General features: G+C 43.8%; 1 long non-coding RNA gene across 8 annotated transcripts in view; it reads right to left on the minus strand.

The window, feature by feature from the left end:
* The window catches only part of LOC308184558, a 43,297-nt gene extending 27,075 nt beyond the window's left edge, over positions 1–16,222 (minus strand). For all 8 annotated transcript variants that reach the window (XR_013942706.1, XR_013942707.1, XR_013942708.1 and 5 more), the window contains exons 1-2: positions 15,356–16,222; positions 8,487–8,617 (exon numbers count right to left, since the gene is read on the minus strand). This is a non-coding gene — a long non-coding RNA (uncharacterized lncRNA). The remainder of the gene's footprint in view (positions 1–8,486; positions 8,618–15,355) is intronic.
* Between the last annotated feature and the right edge of the window lie 2,552 nt (positions 16,223–18,774).

Below are 18,774 nucleotides of genomic sequence, written 5' to 3' on the forward strand. Positions count from 1 at the left end.
CACATGGGTATTTGTATGCATGTAGGGCTATTTGTAAAGTTTCTGGAAGGCCACTTCCTTCCTCCCATGCTCCCACAGCTTTTTGATGTCTTCGCTGCATTCAAAACATCATTAGTTAGCTGACCAAGGGTGCTGACCCTTCTTGTTTCCACCTTATTTACATTGTTCGCATTTCAGGGGAGCTAATAAAAGGCAACAGTGGCAATGTGGTAAGCAGGAGTGAAGCTATGACATTGCCGCTGCACTTCTCAGTTCATCCTGGGGCCTGCTCCTGTGTTCAAAAGCACAGCAAGAGGGATGGGAGGTCTCTTTCCTTCTCCTTTCCACCTAGCAATACTACTCTCTTAGTAGACAATACCTCATCTTGGTGGTTTGGTGGGCTGATTCCTTTACCTATTTGCATAGCCTATGGGTGAGACAACACAGGAGGAAGCAGACAGTGGTTGTTAAAGCCAGCCCCATGGGAGGTGGAGGAGTGTGGAGACCCCATGGTGGGTATCTCCAGCAGGGCTGTGCCCCACTGACTCTCGAGGGAAAGGGAGACTCTTGACTTTGTGGAGGGGCAACAGCAAAGCATGAGGGACATGAGCTGGGGACCATCTGCACTGCATAGGATCACAGAATAGCTGAGGTCAGCAGGGACACCTGCTCGGAGCAGGGCCACCTACAGCAGGTTGCTCAGGGCCATGTCCAATTGGGTTTTGAATGCCTCCATTTTATATATATATAAAATCTAAAAACCTTTATATATATATAATATATATACACACATATATATGTATAAATCTACAGGAATTTCTTATATTTTAGGTTGTACCCATCATCTCTTGTTCTGTCACTGGGCACTTCTGAAAACAGCTTGTCTCCTTCTTCTTTACTCCCTCCCATCAGCTATTTGTCCACATGGATAAGATCCCCTTGGGCCTTCTCTTCTCCAGGCTGAGCAGTCCCAGCTCAGCCACTCTTTTTATGAGACATGTTCCAGTCCCTTCATCATCTTCATCGTCTGTCATTGCTAACAAGGCAGCTGGCGAATGGCATTTCAGAGCTCCCTGTATCAGCCTTCTGATCAGCTCCTGTTTTGCCATAGCCACCCTGTCAGGCTGGAGGAGCCCAGCTGAAAATTGCTCATATGTTGATACCTGTTTGAAAGAGCTCCCAGTCATTGCACATGATGCTTTCCTGACAGCATGCCAGAGACGGATCACTCGACTTGCTCTTTGTTTTCTTTTCTCTGCCAAGCTCACAGGCTCAGCAGTCACAGAAACATAACCTCCAAGGTATGAAGTTAGTTTTTCGGTGAAGACACAGAAATCAGTGTTCATTTCTTTATTCTTGTTTTGGCAAGTGATGTTACCCTTTGCTCAGATCCCCTACTACCTGTCTTCACTGGCAGTATAACAAGCTGAGAGCTGGCTCCCTGCTTGCTCAGAAACTCATTCCTCTTTTGAGCTTAAGCATTGCAATCACTGAGGCATCTAAGTCAGGCAGTTCTTGTAGATGGCTTGGAAACAAGTGGTCAATCTTTTTATGCTTCATTTCAGTAGACATAACAATGCTTTCTTCTCCTTTATCTTTCCTGCCCTTATTAGGTTGTAGTTTCTGCAGAGAATCCGTTTACTACTCAGTGTTAGCTTAATATAGTAAATAAATATATGGTGATACAGTATTATGGGATATATATGATACTATAAAGATAGATAGATAGTTACATACATACACAGTATGAAGGATAGCAGGCAAAATACAGGTTCTTATTTTTGCTTGAACTATTCCTATTAGAGGTACCCTGATGACTTCTAACCTTTTGTTAAATTAAATTACTAAAGCAGTCTCCTGAACGTGTTGCCTTCACAAAACAATGGTCATGAAACAGATGAGAAGCTTGGGGACTTTCCAGTCTTCCTGTAAACAATATCTGCATGGGTTGTTGCAACATCATCCATTAATGCTGGTTCACGTGGAAAGGGGTGGGATGAAATTGCTCGTTGCTGAAAATCCAAACAAAACGAAGTCTTCTTTTATGATCTTCTAAAAGGATGCAACTTCAAGTCCTTTATGTGTCAAAGTTTTCAGATAAAAAAGGCTTGGTAAATTGGTAAATAGGGTAATTTTCTCTAAACACGTGCTATAAAACCCTGACAGATTTTTCCAAGCCTAGGAAAAAGAGTGAAACCAGAGTGACTATTTCACATAGAAAGTAAATCCCTTAATAGTCAATCTTTCTGATGGGAAAGGAAATTATTATATAGACCTGGCCAGGCACCATCACATATTCCGTCAGAAATACTTCTGTGGGCAGAGACCCACAAACCTACAGTATGAAGGGATAGATCAAGAGACCACCGTGTCCGCTGGAGGGATTGCAGTACATTACTTTACAGCAATACGTAGCTTTGCCAGCCCATCTAAAGTTACAGCATTTCCGTAATCCACGTAATATGCTGAAGAGTTATTAAGTTTGAGTAAACCAAACACCAGTGGGTGTGACAGCCATGTGGCAAGTGCTTGACTCAGACGTCTACCACAGAACTTGAATTTCTCATATATTTTTGTACTCCTCAGTGAGGACAACAAGCAAGGCTGGAACTTATTGGTCAAGGGCTCAGTGGGCTGTGTCGGGATGACTAAACACTTGTCCTGGCTGTGGCACCAATCCTTGACTAATCTCTCTGTGCCCGAGGTTTCAGCCTTTCCGATTGCTTTGTTCTCAGGCACCATTCCCAGCAGGAGAAGAGAAATGTTGTCTGTGGAATAACTTCCCCAAGTGAACAAAGATTTGACTAAATATGTTGTGACACGGGAATAGAAACACACGGGAAAAAGTGGGAGGTTGTTTAAATTTGCTACAAACAACAATAGCCTGTGTATGCTGACAAGACGTAGCACAGTGTCTGACATAATGGATCACTTGTGTCCTCTCATTCTGCTGATCCAAGTCAGTGAGTCTTGCAGCATAAGGTGCCCCACAGGTTTAGCTGTTTTCAGGATCTAGATCTTAGTTGTGATTCTGGAAATGCTCAGGTGACTTTGCTGTTATGCAGAGTGATATAAACAATGAACTCTGTGAAGAAGCCCAGAGATAATGGGGAGTGACTGAAGCCTAGCACGAAACCACTCTTGGGTGTCGTGCTGTTTGTAGACTCTGTCCATTCAAGCAAGGCAAAGCCTCTCCTCCTGGGGTATCTGTCATCCTTTAATGGTGTTACTTGGCTTTAATAATTAACCCCACTTATTGATATAGCTGTTTTGATGTATTTACTTTAAGAACTGGGGAATTTTCACACTCTTCTTAGAATAACAGCTCTCTGCTTAGTACAGCGTATGGTAATTTGCAGTTCCTGGACAAATGGGCTCTGAGCTTTGATTCACCTATCAGGAACTCTTTGCCATACAAATAACAGCAGAATATGTGAGGTGTTTGTAGGCTCACCAGTTTCTATTTCACAGTATGAAGATTTGTTGACTGATACTTCCAGAACTGTGGCAGTAGGGGAAAATGCATAAACATGATTCTTGTTTTCTTGTGTTTGTAGGTTATGTGTTCAATAAAGTGATGAGCCAAATTAAGCTGTTACAGTGCACAAGCTGAGTACCCTAAAGGTAGCTAAACCTCATTCCGTTTCAGACCAAAAGGAGGAATTTTGAGCCAAAGAAATCTTTCAGAAAGAAATTGGCTTAACAAAAAATGTGACCACTTTCTATTAACATTGTTGGTCTGTGTTTTCAGATCATCACAGCTATACTAACTCTACTAATAAATTTTATTTTGCATTATTAACTCTGGTGTCAATTTAAATCTTGAACTGGGAAGCAGGTCCTGGAGTGAGCTGATTGTTAGCTAACATAGTGAAAGTCTCATAATAAAGTAAAGCCTATCAGTAACAGCAGTTACTGATTTAGCTGTATGATTAACTGCAACTGTGAGGAACTACCTTTCAATGAGTAACTAAAAAGAAGACTTCAGCCTTGTCTGTGGGCTGTTTTGCTCTTATGCTCTAAGGTTTTGACCCTCCTCCCTTAAAAATAGCATCTAAAACAATTCTCACATTGATCATTGCTTATTTCTTTGCAATGCATTTCAGCACACATCTGGTAGTCATGGGGTTAAAAAACAGCTGGGGAGGGAGGGGGAGGCAGATATTACATTTTGCTGACTTTGTCCTAAAAAATTATTAGATATTGTTAATGAGCTACAAGGAAACACTAAAGTATAGATGCGTAGAGGAAGCAGAACAGTTCTGACTCCATTCCCATCTGTAGGTCTCCCTAGATTCCTGCTGCAATATGGGAAAACAAAGAAGACACTCAGTCTGTACCATCAGACTTTATTATGTTCCTCTGTTATGCAAGAAAATGATTGCAAGGCATGTTCATAAGGAGATCATCATTATACAATTAAAGTGAAACTAAGCTGGTGTTTGGGAGCATTTAAGCTGCCATTAGAAACTGAAGCTCAAGCTAATATCATATTTCAGTGATGTTCTGACAAGAGCTCTGAAGGAAATTGCCCTTAGTGAGTTGTGCCTGAATCTATATGTTGGGATGTACAATAGAGCTGATTCCAGGCATTGTATCTTTGTGATTCCCATAGCATATGCAGAGTAAGAATATCTGTAACACAAATACTTATTCTATTTGAGCCTCTAGGCCTGTCCTAACTACTGTGCTTCCAGGCTAAACTGTATCAGGGATATGCAAGAGAACTTCCTTCATCCATTTTCGCTTGAAGCAAAGAACATCTCTTTCTGAAAAGCAATCTAATCTTGATTTGGAAATTGTCGGTGATGGAAGAATCAACCACAACCCTGGATAGATGTTTCCGATGGTTAATTATCTCTGTGGTTGAAAAATGTTACTCACTTCTAGTCTGAATTTGCCTGGCTTCTGCTTTCAGCCACTGGATCTCATTATATCATTATCAGCTATGTTAAAGAGTCCATTTTCATATTTTCTTTATCCACGTAGGCGTCATGAGAGGGATCCAATTTATGCAGATTTAGCTGTCAGACAGTCACTGTATAATCTAAACTAGTTCACTAGGCCCTTTATCAGTCAACTCAGATAGCCAGTCATCCCTCTTCCATGCTCCTTGAAGCTGGCACATCTACTTTACACACAACTACAGCTGGGCCTTGCTACACGCTCCCTCTTCTCCTGTTTGGGTTGGGTTCGTGACTGGACATTGTATGTGGACACTGTGCCTGGATGACTCTTGCTGTGACTCTTCGATTTCTGCCATATGCAGAACAGAGCTTTCATACAGTCAAGGTGCCTGATAGGGCAATTATACCTCCAGGATCTAGTCTAGCTTCCTTGAAATACCAGATATATTTGTCTGCTACCTGATTCTTGTGGCCAGTGAGCCAGACATTTAGTCTGTATCCCCTATCTCTGTAAGGTTTTCTTGCAGACTAGAATGGTTTGCAAAGATATGAGAACTTTTCTGTTCCAGACTGCTAAAAGTCACTTACTGATGTCAGGCCTGACACTGACTATATGATGTCCCCCTTTTTTTCCTCATATGCACATCATATCCAATGAAATAGGTGATGAAGAAAGATAATCTGGCAAATTTCAGGGCAAACTTATGCTATTCCAGAATGATTGACTGACCTTCCTCTTGAGGCAAGAAGCAACACTTCCTCTAGTGGAGACCTCAACCCCACAGTTTCCCAAGACACTCATTTTCCAAGAACATCAAGAGCTACTGGAATAATTTCCTTCTCTTCGTATCCCTGTCTGGCCAGGTCACCACCCAAACCACTGCCACTGTCTGCTTCTCTCTTTCCTGGGTAAGCAGGATGTTTTCTAGACTTGCCACTTCCATCTTTCATTTTCTTTTTGAGCTAAGAGGGAAAGAGTGGTGTCTTTCCTTGCCTTCACTAACAGGAATCATGATGTCTTAACATCACTCTTGCAGAGTCACATCAATTCCATTGAGTCAGGTCACTAAATTGGTGGATATCTACAGTAGAGATCTGTCTGACTCTGAAACTAACATAGGCTCACAGCAGCATATTTTCCCTTTTGAAAAAATAAATTTTAAAAAGTGAAAAGGGCAACAAGAAGTGGAACAGTAGCACCAAAATGAGAAGAAATAACTCAGTAATGAGAATTTGAAATTTTTACTACTTATATTCCTAGACTGTTATGAACCATTATTAGTTTTAGTCTCAGAAATGCAGTGGATGCTGGAGCAAAAACTCCTTTATGTAGGAAAGAATCTCTAGATCAGGAATGTTGAAAAAGATTAGTTAAAGTTTGAGTCCTTGTGTATAAACAGAGTCCGGTCTTTGAAGCACTGGTGACATAAAGCTTCAACCAGCGGGTAGTAGCAAGGATTTCCCCAGTAGTGACAATGTGGTAGGAACAAGTGGCCCTTTAGACCCCACTGGAAATGTTCTGCTGTTTACAAGGAAAATTACCTTGAACTGGAGAGTGTGCACATGTTTGTGTGTGTGATCGCAGCTCCTGATGGATATCACATTACAGGAGTACTTTCACCACTGCTTGTAGAAGCACAGATGTGCCAAAAGCAGTGATCCAGAGGGAACTTGTCAAAGGCTGAGTGAGAACAGTTAATCCTTCATGTCTATCCAGCCTTTTCTGCTGCAATTGTCTGCAGGAATGCTGCCTACCACCAGCTGCGGTAGTGCATGTAGGTGAAAACTGAGCCAGGGGCTCTCACACCACCACAACTTATTCCATGAAAGCCACTACTCTGTAATGGTAACAGCCAGCCCAGTCTGGATTTCCACTGCAGTTAGATGCCATATTCAGATGGCATGATTTGTGAGCAAAACTCAGATGCAGTGATAAACCTCCATCTTCATTCCCCAAATGAACATCAGGGTCTCTGCCCACAGAGTAACATCCTTCTGGGTAGCATTGTGGTTTGGTGGTGGTTCCCCAAAGGAGTTAGAGCAGATCACCTGGATGATTCTGAGATTTAAGAATATGAAGTCCACCTAAAATGGGGTTTACGGAAATTTGGAGGGGAAAGGCTGAATATCTCTTTTAGCCACAAATCTCTTCTACTCAATCTTCACTGTCTGATACTAAAAGACAATGCATTAAGAAAAGGGTTTCCCTCTTCACGCACACCAATCTGATTTATGAGGCTATCCTCTCCTCACAAGAGTACTTATGCTTTGTATTTCTCCAGAACAACCTCATAGCTTACAAATATTTGCACATGATGGAGCTGGAAGAAGATTTTTAAAGATTTGTAAATAGTTTAGGCAGATAATTTCCATTCATTTAATGTAATTCTCTGGGAAGCATTGAAAAATATCAGGGTGTTTATGAGAAATTTCTTTCAATGCCAGAAAACCTTTACATAGCTACTGTCAATGCTACTGTGCAAATAATAATACTGTAAGATTTCAAAATCATGTTTATAAGCTGGAGCTGTTATGGTTCAGAAAACTCCAATGATTCACCAGCACTGTTGTTATGGTTAATTTTCCAGGAAAAGTACGTTATTGCAACAATTTCTCTTTTTTTGTCATCACAATGTTTATTCCATTTTCTGCTTGTTTTTACTGCTGAATCTTAGTCTGGCACAGAGATTCTCGTATCTAAAAAGGGTTTCTAAAACCATCAGCATTTTGAAACATATACAGACTGCCAGGGGATCTTATTTTTGGCTTTTTTAATAACTTAGTGTTTCTGAACTTTTTAACAGTACTGAGCAATCCTCCCCCACAAATAGCAACATTTTAAAGTGGCGTTTCAACTTTTGTGGCTGCAGTCCACTTTTTTATAATGTGGGAAATGCCCTGCCTTTGAACTGTGTAAGTGATACGTCATTCTCCCCAAGTCTGCTTTTTAGCAGAAATGAGTAAACACCTCTGAGGTCCTGAGGACGTGTTTTTAAAACAGTGTCCAGTACTTACAAGGATTGCAACAACGATGGCTGAGGAGTTAATAGAAAGAAAACACCAGGTCAGGAGAGAGTTGCTGAGGACAGGACAGGATGAGAAACTTGGAGTAATAGCATGGAGCAAAGGACAATTTTCTCTTTATTCCCCAGCAGCAGCAAAGTCTGTTGGAGTGCTGACTAAGCCTCCCAGGGGAGAGAGTAGGAGTCCCAGAGGATGAGCGGTAAACATGGGCCTGGACAAAGCACTGGGAAATGTGCTGCTTGTCAGCAACCCTCTTGCTATGAGATGGAGATAAGATAGGTAGCCTAAACTGTCTCAAAAGACATCTGTGAAGTATCTCTTGAGGCAGACAGGGAGCAGGAGGCCCTCCAGGCTCTCTTGTTCCTCCAGGCCCTGCCTTTCTTCCATTTCCTCCTTCTGCTGCTCCCTTCTCCTCTCTCTTCCTACCCTCCCCTATAAGGTCCCCACAAGCAGCTATCGATATATGTTGTAACTCTTTCTGAAGAAAATTGATAGCATGCCGACAGTCTGGATTATCCCAGTACACTGAGGATATGGAGACCACTGCATGCAGTTTGTAAGGCAGCCACAGCTCACCTTATGGTGTCCACAGGGTTTTCCTGGGAGTTGAAGGGGAAGGACCATTTGAGGAAGGCCCTGCCATCATGGGATGGATGTGACGCATGGGTGCAGCATGTCCAAACCATCCTCACTGCATGTGTCTGGATCTGTGTTCATGAATAACACAAGACAGAGTTTTCAGTTTTGTGATGGATGTTTTCAGACCTCCATCAGAAGGTTGGTCCCATGTGACACCAACACCTGGGGAGCTTGGAACGAGGAAAGGTGCAAGAAAACCATCCTCCTTTCCTATATTGAACAAGGCAGGCCCAGAGAAGAGCGTTTTAAGAGTGACATCAAAGTTTTCTCATCCAAAGGGAATCTCTCTGGGTCAGATTCCTCTGAAGAAATATAATATCTATATCTGGGCATCCTACGCCTCCCAGCATCAACATGAAAAATAAGCACAACTAAAAGTGGTAATACACATCATCTGAAATACCTTTGAAATTTGCCATGTATTCCTGTGCATTGACTCAACAAGGATCCAACAGTGATTAACTCAAATGTAAATAACTGTGTTGTAGACATACAGAGATAGGAGACATGGATCTTGCCTCTGTGCCTTGGTGTGCCCTGATTTCACTCCGTCAGGGTTGCAGGCAGTGAACCTTAACACTGCTCCAGCTTCAATTGTTTAATTTCCCTTTGCCTTTCAGTCCGTTTTTGATTCACACCTGAACTTTGTGACTTCTTCCATGCCACTCCCCATATGCCGAGCATTCCTCCAGTTGAGGTTTGACAAACATCCTGGTTCTTAACACAGCTCAGAACACAACTGCTCTGTGAAACTGTGGGGCTGTTGTGGCCCCACCCCAGCAGGGGTTTTCTAGGTCCTGTGGAGCACCACTGGCACTGCCAAGTTCAGGACCTCCTCTCACTCGTATTCTGCTGGTTCCTTATTGCAAGGAGGTGTTGGATCCCACAAATAACGTAATAAATTCACCTCTCTAAAGCCTGGGAGTTCTAGTCATTCCCTTGTATGGAGTGGAAGATACAGGGAAAACTGAAAGGAGACTTAAGAACTGTCTTGTGGCTGTCATTAGGTGAATGATTTCTGCCAAAACAAGTGAATAAATTGCTCTCTATGGCCGCTGAAGGTAGGACAAGAAGTGATATATTAAAATTGCAGCAATGGTTAGCTGTTAGCAAAAAAAATGCGAAGGGAAAGAGAGTGGGGTTATTGAATACCTTGGTTAGATAGCAGAGACCCTGTTGCTGTTGGTTTTAAGATCAGACTTGAGAAACACATCACACTGCCATCACAACTGAGCAGCAGAGGAATGGGTTAAATAGTGGTCCGTGACCCATTTCCCATGAGTTCTGTGTGCTTGCAGATAAGAATCCAAAAGCGCTGAATCACAGGGACAGTATCCCAGCTCATCCAAGGGCAAGACAGGGGCAGAAGGTTAGGATTTGGTGATGTAGTTTGGTAGCCCTGAGGAAAGTTGCCATTTAGGTCACAGCCTTGTTTGACTTCTAATGAAGTTGCTTAATTCTACAGAGCTGACAGAGCAATCTCCTGCTGAGGTTAGCAACGATTGAAGTTCAAGAGCCGGTACAGAGACAGAGAAGCATCAAAAACATGCAGGTGCATTTGTTTCTCCTACTTGTTTCTCCAAGAGACACTTGAAAATACATATATGCCAGGTGTTTTTCTCATTTGTGAAAGCACAGAGAGATTTCTAAATATTCTTTGTTTAGTTTTGAGTTTTATCCAATTCCTATACACCAAAGAGATGTCATTTGAACAGGCTTGCAGGTAGACTGGAGAAATATTTGGTTTGACCTGGGAAAAGTAGGTTTAAGGTAAGCAAGTGCACAGGAGGCATCTCACACCTCTGGCTCCCCCCAGTCTCCAAGAGCAGGGCACCTTTTTGAACATGCCCTAACTCCTTTCCGGCATAAGCTCAGCTTCCTACATGGAAACACCTTTTCTGAGTCACATCTTTGCACTCAGCTGGGATTTAGCCAGAGGCCACACCTGGAAACCTATGCTGAGGAACATGCAAGGATACCGACCCAGCAAGCATGGTTTAACAGAGTCTACATTTGCTCTGGCACCCTTGTAGCCTGTCAGATGATTATGGTTTATTCTCTAGTCAGGTACCCAGTTGTTTAACTTCATTATTTAGTAGGGACTAGGTTGGGATGGCTGTCTCTACAAGGTAACGTGTGAGATCCTGATGTCTTGTCTGAAGGCAAGGCTGTGCTGCTCACATGCTGGGAATGATGAAAGATATCCCTCACATGATGTCAGTGCTTGACTGGACATGGGAGTCAGGTTGTCACATGCCATATCTGTCTCTGTGTGCCATGGTGGCCTGCGTGGCCCAGCCTGTATGGTCTGCACCAACCCATGTCACTGCCTCCTGAGGCTCAGAAGGAGACATGGAAATACTGTGCATTGTCTTGCTGCAGTAACCATGCTGCCAAGAGGAACCCATTGCCCTGAGTGGAACGTAAGCCTTGAAACTGGCTGGAAGGGAGGTGAGAGAGGTATGTGCTAGGCTAGACCAGTGCCTTGTCCTTATGCTTTGGAGTATACATGGTCTGGGACAGGTCCACATAAAATAACTCACAAACACCCCATTTTGTGAGGTGCAAAGACCCCAGGGACACACTCCTTCACATCAGGTCTCCAGCATGGAGGCCTGAAGGTAGTAGACAAGTAGAAATGCCATGTGAAGAGTCAAACCCAACTTAGGCCAAAGTCGTGGACCTGGGCACGTTCAAGCCATATTGTAATGAAACACGATCCCATCAGTCCTACCTAGACTGGTAGTAGAAAGCTCTCTGAGAAGGGAGCGTAAAGTAGCCTCAGGATGGGTGGAAGGAGAGGGAGGGCTAGCTGAGGAGCTGGATGAGCTAAGCAAGCCGGGTGAGGTGGTGAATCAATGCGTCATTCCTTGTGCAACCACAAGGCAACTCCCCAAGAGGTTGCCCTTCCCAGGAGGAGCGTGTGTCTGCACAATGTGCGTGGATTGCTGGTGGGGGTGAATCCCTTCTCAGGACCCAGCAGATGAGTCAGAGCTGACTCAGGTCTTTGTAGTCTTCCTTGCTCAAGTGATACTACGTAAAGAAGGGAAAAGATGAAGCCTGTTTGTATTTCTTCTGTGTGACTGCCGCTCTTGCTATAAACTGTAAACACTGCAGAGGGGCATTTTTTTCTTTTTTTCTTTTTTTTTTTTTTTTTTGATAAACTTGACTGCTGGGTGCACACATTAAGCTATAAATCTAGTCTTTCATAGGAAAAAAAAAAAAAAAAACAGCCTCATTTATAACCGTCCCATTAAGCAAAAACATGTTCCATTCTTTGTGGGGAGACCATTCTCCTGCCCACATGTTGAGGTATCTTGGAAGCAGTATGTAGCTCTTTGAGGACCAATTATTAATTTGAATTTATTGAGTGCTGACAGATGTGCTTGGTGCTTTATGGTCACATAAGGGAACCCTTGTGGCTGCACTATTTCAGGAGAAAACTCCCATGAAAAGGTAGAAACCCTTTTGGTTTAAGGAAACTGAAAGACGCTGTTCTGATTTTTGAAACACTGGCCTCAGCAGCACTCCACTGCATTGACAAGCTTATGGACCAACTTGTCTCCTTAGCAAAGTGCTAATAAACACTGACAGAAGTAAACAGGGAACCTCTCCTCTGCAACCAACCAGGTAACATTTGCTACACTGATTCTGTCTGCTTCAGCTATATCTGAGGGACACAAAGCTGCTGGGTACTAAGAAATCAAACTCAGTTTGTTTTCATCTGTGCAACCATGAGAAGAATTTAGCTTCTCATTCTGAAACCAATTTGTGAGTTGCAGGGGTTTTATTGATCTTCTGTATTGTCTTCTCCCATCATCCTTTTCTTCCAAAGCAAATGGTATCTCCCATGAGTCTGTGGTTTCAAGGATGGTGTCATAATAGAAAAGAAAAATATTACCAAATTATTTTATTTTTATGATACTTCTAATGCTCTCTTTCAGCAGTGAAGAACAGCAATTCAGCTAATGGAGAGACACGTGAGTATAAAATTCAGAGTCTGGGGATGACTCTGGAAAACAAAGAAAAGGAGGCATAAGTATATCCTACAGGCTCACACAACATATCTGGAGGTATTTTTCTTCTTTAAAACAAAACTGGCTGCTCTACAGAAGTAGAGGTATAGTATGTCCTGGGGCTTCCAGGCTGTCTGTTCATGCAATTTTTCTGGTAGCTTCACAAAGTAAAATCTCGCCTAACTCTTTGCCTCCTGACCACAACCTTGAGAATACTGACAATACTTAAATTGTTGTAAAGGCAAAGAGCAAATGGGCATACTCCCTTCTCGCTGCTGCTGGAGGGAGAGGTGAGACCCTAGAGGCTCTCACACACTTAGGCTCTTTAAAACCAATGAGTCAGTGACACGTAGTATGGAGTCCGGGAAACCATCCTGCTAACCTTTTCCAAGTCCTTAAACTTTTGATGTGTGATGGTGAAGGTGATAATGATTAAAAGAAGAATCTGTTATGTTTGGGGAGGTGAAATGGCGAAACACTGTTGTTTTTTCTATCCCCTCCCACAGGTTAGATTACGCTATATAGAAAGAATTTACCCAAAGGCAGATAATGCTTAAACCATTTAGAAATAATTAATAGACATTAGAGTCATTGCATATTACAGAAAACTGTGTCCTGAAAGGCTAGACAATAACTTTCTTTGTTAGAGTAAAAGATGTTTGTTTAGGCCCAGCTGGAGCTTCCAACTACCTAATTACCCCGAGATGAGGTAGCTGTGCTCTTAAGGAAGTCAAAAATGCACTCCAACGAGTGCTGGGCAACACAGGCCACCAGGTTTCCACAAAACGTCGTGCAGATATGTTGTTAAATTAGTTTTGCAGGTGGAGGCTGTTCTAAACTTCTGCACTTTCTAGAAGGCTAAAATAAGTTTGCAATTTATCTGCAGAATTACTTTCTTCCTTCTGTAATGTGCATTAAAGAAGCATCTTAGAGACTGCCAATGTCTCTGCTCAGGATCCATGAGGACTGTCCTCCTAGCCATGACCAGAAACAGGACCCCCTTGTCACTCGTGGGTGACCACCATCCCTCCTTGGGACCATGGGGATGGCAGGAAAGATTCCAAGAGCCACGTGCTTGGCCAGCTTTGTAAACTTGAAAAGTCCTATCTCCTTGGCCATGTCTCACACTCGTTTTGTCTCTCCCTTCTCCCAGTGGAAGAAGGAAGAATGAAGAATGGAAAAATTGAAGAAGGAAGAATGGAAGAAGCTGGCAGTGTTCGCACCCCAGTGCAGCTGGCAAAAAGTGAAGCTAAACCATCCCCAGCTCCTCTGCTTGTTAAACACAAGGGAGGAAGGGGATGTATCTGCTCCCAAGGTTTTGTAGAAGAAGATTATGGGAAACATCCCTTCTCCAAGATCCTTTCTGATAGTGCCACTTCCCAGCTCGCACTCCTCAGTTCATCTCTGGCACACAAGTCTCAGCTCAGCTTGAGGTGGGAGCAGTTTGCCCTGCTGAGAAGGGATGTAAATGGGGGCTTAGACATTCAGGAACTGGAAGCCAGCTCTCTGGATTTGCTCCTGATGTTTGCCAAATGCTTTCTATTCACTGGAAGATGATGAAAAACATTTCTGTGAGTTTGTGGCTGTCTAGTTCCTAGCAAGCCGTCAATACAAGGGATGAAGGGGAAACCCAAACCCCCAAACCAAAAATCTGGACAATTTACAAACCTTCTCTATAGCTTAAATAGAGGCTTGGTTTAATACTCCTAATTGGCTGGAGCAGCCCTTACAATTTCCCAGACGGTTACTTAAGTGCATGTAACCACTGTAACTGCTATGCCTGTTATTGTGCTGCTTTCCTTTCCTGCTGACTGACACGGAGCAATGAAACTACCCAGGTCTGACATTACAAACCAGAACATTGAAGCCAGGGTATGAATGTAAAGGGCAATAAATACCCTGCTAATCTCTCCAGCAACACAGAAGCAATAGCAGGAACTATTTGCTCCAGAAAAATCTAGCTGGTGTTTATTATTTTTTTTTATTCTTGGAGTTCAAGTTGTTCCAGTTTTTAAATATATGCATACATTTGTGTCCAAAGGGTTTGTACTGCTATAATAGAAACCTAGCTTTTTCCTTCGACCCTGGATCTGCTATTGTCTGTGACTCTGACATGTCACTATGCCACTTAACATCTTCCTGTGACTGAAGACTTCCCCTTCCCCTTCCCCTTCCCCTTCCCCTTCCCCTTCCCCTTCCCCTTCCCCTTCCCCTTCCCCTTCCCCTTCCCCTTCCCCTTCCCCTTCCCCTTCCCCTTCCCCTTCCCCTTCCCCTTCCCCTTCCCCTTCCCCTTCCCCTTCCCCTTCCCCTTCCCCTTCCCCTTCCTATCCCAGCAAGGATGCCATGCTTTCCCTGATTGCACTTATTGACTGTTTTTAAACTTTTCTTGATGGTTTTCCTTTCATATGTCCATGGAATTTATTTAAACCCACGCTTACTTGAGAAATAACAGAAAGAGTCCCAACAGTTTATAGCAGGAACTTCTACCATGAGCTTATGCTGCTCTGCCTTAATATTTTGGTTTTCTTAGAGACCAGATATCTGTTTCTCATGCTCCTGTACTGAGTTAGCTCTGTTTACAAGCTACTGCTTTTATTGATACCTCGTAATGAAAACATCTGCTCTCGGGACATCAAGATACCCATTTCACTTTTGGCTTGGCAGTTTGGTCTCAGAACTATAAATCTCTCCTTTCCTAGCACCCCTTGAAATGATGACCTCTCTGAAGGACCTCTCCTCTCCCGGGCCACCCAGCAGACTGTCGGCGGAGTTCCCCAGCACCCTACTTACAGCTTTGAGGAGCACAGCCATGCTCAAGCAGCTTTACACAGTGAAGGTTTCCTTCCCTGTGGCTGGAGTCCCGGTCCTGTTCCCCGTGTCTCTTGCAATTGTCGTCTCCTTTCCCAGCCCTGCTAGGATCCAGGCTGCATCCTAGACTAAACACGCTCCTGGCCAAGGAAGCAGCTGGGGTGTCCATCATCTGCCACTTGGCTCTTCACGTTTGTGTGTGAAACCAGCGCTGGCTCGCCTTGCCTGCCCCTCTGCCCCTCCTACACACTCATGTTCATTCTCTCCTCCAGAGCTTTCGGAAATGGAAAACAAAGATTCGGGCTGTCTTGGATCCAGGCATGGGAGCGAGGCAGGATGATGTCTATAAACATCCAGAAAATAATGGCATCATTTAACTTTCAGCAGAGGGCTTATTTATCTCTAAAGAGATTACACCAAGTGTTTCCATCCAGAGCAGAGCCATGGAGTAGATGTAAAACCGTGACAGGAAACTTTTTATACACGAAAGGGGATTGTAAATTTCTGGCATAAAGTTATGAATTACATTCACTGTGGGCAATAAGTCAGATGGTTCTGCTTTACATACTTTTGGAGTATTGATGTTTAAACAGACTGCTAGAAGAAAGTGGGGGGGGGGAGAAGCATGCTCTTTCTCTGCAAGACCCAGGTGACATCGGGGGGCATGGCAGGGGAGCCTGCACTGCTGGAGAGCTCAGCTTTCCTTCTGGGGAGCTGTGCTGAGGGTTGTCAGCACCCCTGCCTAAGCACGGTACCATAGGATCAAGGACCGATGGTGAAGAGCAGCTTGGATTCACTGTGAGAGCTACTGCAGGTTTTGAGGCTAATTCTGCACCACATTAGGATTCAGAAAGCCTAAATTCGCTGAGCCAAGGCACCCTGATGTGTGCGTGTGTGCCAACCATGCAGGGGGTCAGCAGCTCCAAAATTTAGCAGATGACAGATTGACCAGGGCATGCTGGAAAAGCCCCAAACACAGGAACAGACCAAGAGAAGTGCATTACAAGAATATCCTGCTCCTTTCTGTAATATGGATTCCGTTGGCATGCAGCAGCGGCAAAATCCCATTGCCTGGCATCAGGGTCAATGTACATGTGTGAGAGATTCCTGAGCCCAAACCACCCACCCCCTGTGTTTGGGGTGGCAAAGGAAAAACAAACGCATGAACAAACAGAAACAGTGATGAAAGGGTTCTGCTGGGCAGCAAGAAGGTGATGTGAGAAAGCCCATTTCAATTTCTGGATGCGGACGGAGTGGATGTTTTAAGTGTTTCTTCTGAGCCACCCTGGGACTGAGGGCTCTGCAGGAGGTCTGTAGACGTGTTTCAGCTGAGACTCTCTGGAGTCAGGGGAGATGGATGCTGCCTGCCTCACTCTGTGAGACGTGATGGAGATTACTCCACTGCAGCAGACAATAAGTCTGGAATCACAGCTTTATGCAGCTCTGTCCAGGCACCTCTAATATCCATTTACTGGAAAAATTAGGGGGAGCTAAACACAGTAATTGAGGTTCCCCTACCGAGTGGAAATGATACACCTACAGAACATCCCTGGGCACCCATCGCTGCTGCACCCGAGCACCTCAGCTGTACAAGTGGCTCAAGTCTTCCAGGTCCCCTTCAGTGCAGTCAGGGCTTAGCAGCCCTGAATTATGGTGTGGGAAATGAAGAACAAGGAGGGAAAGTGAATCTTTTTAAGAGCTTTTTAAAGCAATGTTGAGTCTTTATCTCATGTATTCTGCTCTTGCTGTAATACTGCTGTCTCTTCCCACATGCTTTTTTCAGTACAGGGCAAAAGTGAGCTTTACCCTCCTCCCCTCTGTTCTGGTTAAACTCTGTAGAGATTAGGGACCACGACTCTTGCTTATGCAGGTGCAAGCCAGCGCAGTCAGAGGGAAGTGACTTGGGTCTTGGCACGGCTGCAATTTGCTCTGTTGTGCAAGCGGGATCCCAGTACACAGTGAGCTTCCCACTCCTTATTCACAGTGGTTTGTCCTGGGCTGACCTGGATGTAGCAAGTGAGAAAAATGCTGGATGAAGCCTCACTTAATGTTAGGTTCTCTTTTAACTACTAACTAAGCCGCCTCTGTACCAGCATGCCACTCTGAGAGGATGTAGACAAATATATCTGTGCTGAGGAGTGGCAGAGGCTGCCGTCCGCTTTTAGAACTGCTGAGATGCACGTTTTCCTAAGCTGTCTAATTAGTATGGGCTCAAAACTAACGGCTGTGTTTAACTGACAAGGCAATATGCCCTTCACCCGTCCCTCGAGATGTCAGGAGAATTATTCCTTTTGAGAAGTGTGCCCGTTAACACATTCCTCTCTGTCTGCTTTGATCTTTTCAGTCCAGTGCTTTCCCCCCACACCCCTCTTCTCCCTGTGAAGGAGAACATTAAATAGATTCATACTGATTTCCAGCCAGGTCTTCCTCCCTCACCCTGCTGAGTTGCACGGCTCAATCTTCTGTGCCAGCACTAGCAGATGGCACCCTGGTCTAATACAAGGAGCTGGAGAAAAGGCAGGACCACGATCCCAAGGTGTTAGCACCAGTGCAGCCGTGAGAAGATGCTGTTAGAGAAACTGAATGGCTACAGATGACTCTGTCCTCCTCCAGGGTAGCAGGGAGATCAGGAAGAGGCAATGATTCAGCAAATCACTATTTTCCTCCTAGGTTGTTCCCCTGGGCTGTGGATACAGCTGAAAAATGATGATCCGGCCTTTAAATGGGAAGGAGGATAGAGTTTTCTGGAGAAATCTCATTCAGGCAAGTAGCGTGCAACCCTAGTGCATATAAAACCATATGCCCAGATGCTTGTGATGTTTATTTTCTCCACAAGAAGATGTTAACACCTGATGAAAGCAGGTCAGAGTCTAAAGGTAAATGGCATTTGCTGAGAAAGAAAGAAAGAAAGAAAGAAAGAAAGAGAGAAAGAGAGAAAGAGAGAAAGAGAGAAAGAGAGAGAGAAAGAGAAAGAAAGAAAGAAAGAAAGAAAGAAAGAAAGAAAGAAAGAGAAAGAAAGAAAGAAAGAAAGAAAGAAAGAAAGAAAGAAAGAAAGAAAGAAAGAAAGAAAGAAAGAAAGAAAGAAAGAAAGAAAGAAAGAAAGAAAGAAAGAAAGAAAGAAAGAAAGAAAGAAAGAAAGAAAGAAAGAAAGGAAGAAAACAACAATAATCACACACTGATATTTAGGGACAAATCTTGCCCTCAGATTGAAGGGCTCTCAGCAAGGGTGTGAAATGTTTGTGCACTGCTCAGTTCATCCAAGAACTGAGAAGTTAATTGACAAAGTGGCAAACACTGCATTTCTCAGCCTTGGCATCAGAGGCAAGCCAGGCTTTACATAGGAGTCGGGAGGGATTTCAGTACCTAGGTTGCACTTAGGATACAAGAGGCATCATTTTGCA

Source organism: Anser brachyrhynchus, assembly GCF_964034855.1.
Source record: "Anser brachyrhynchus genome assembly, chromosome: 1".
Taxonomy (NCBI): Eukaryota; Metazoa; Chordata; class Aves; order Anseriformes; family Anatidae; genus Anser; species Anser brachyrhynchus.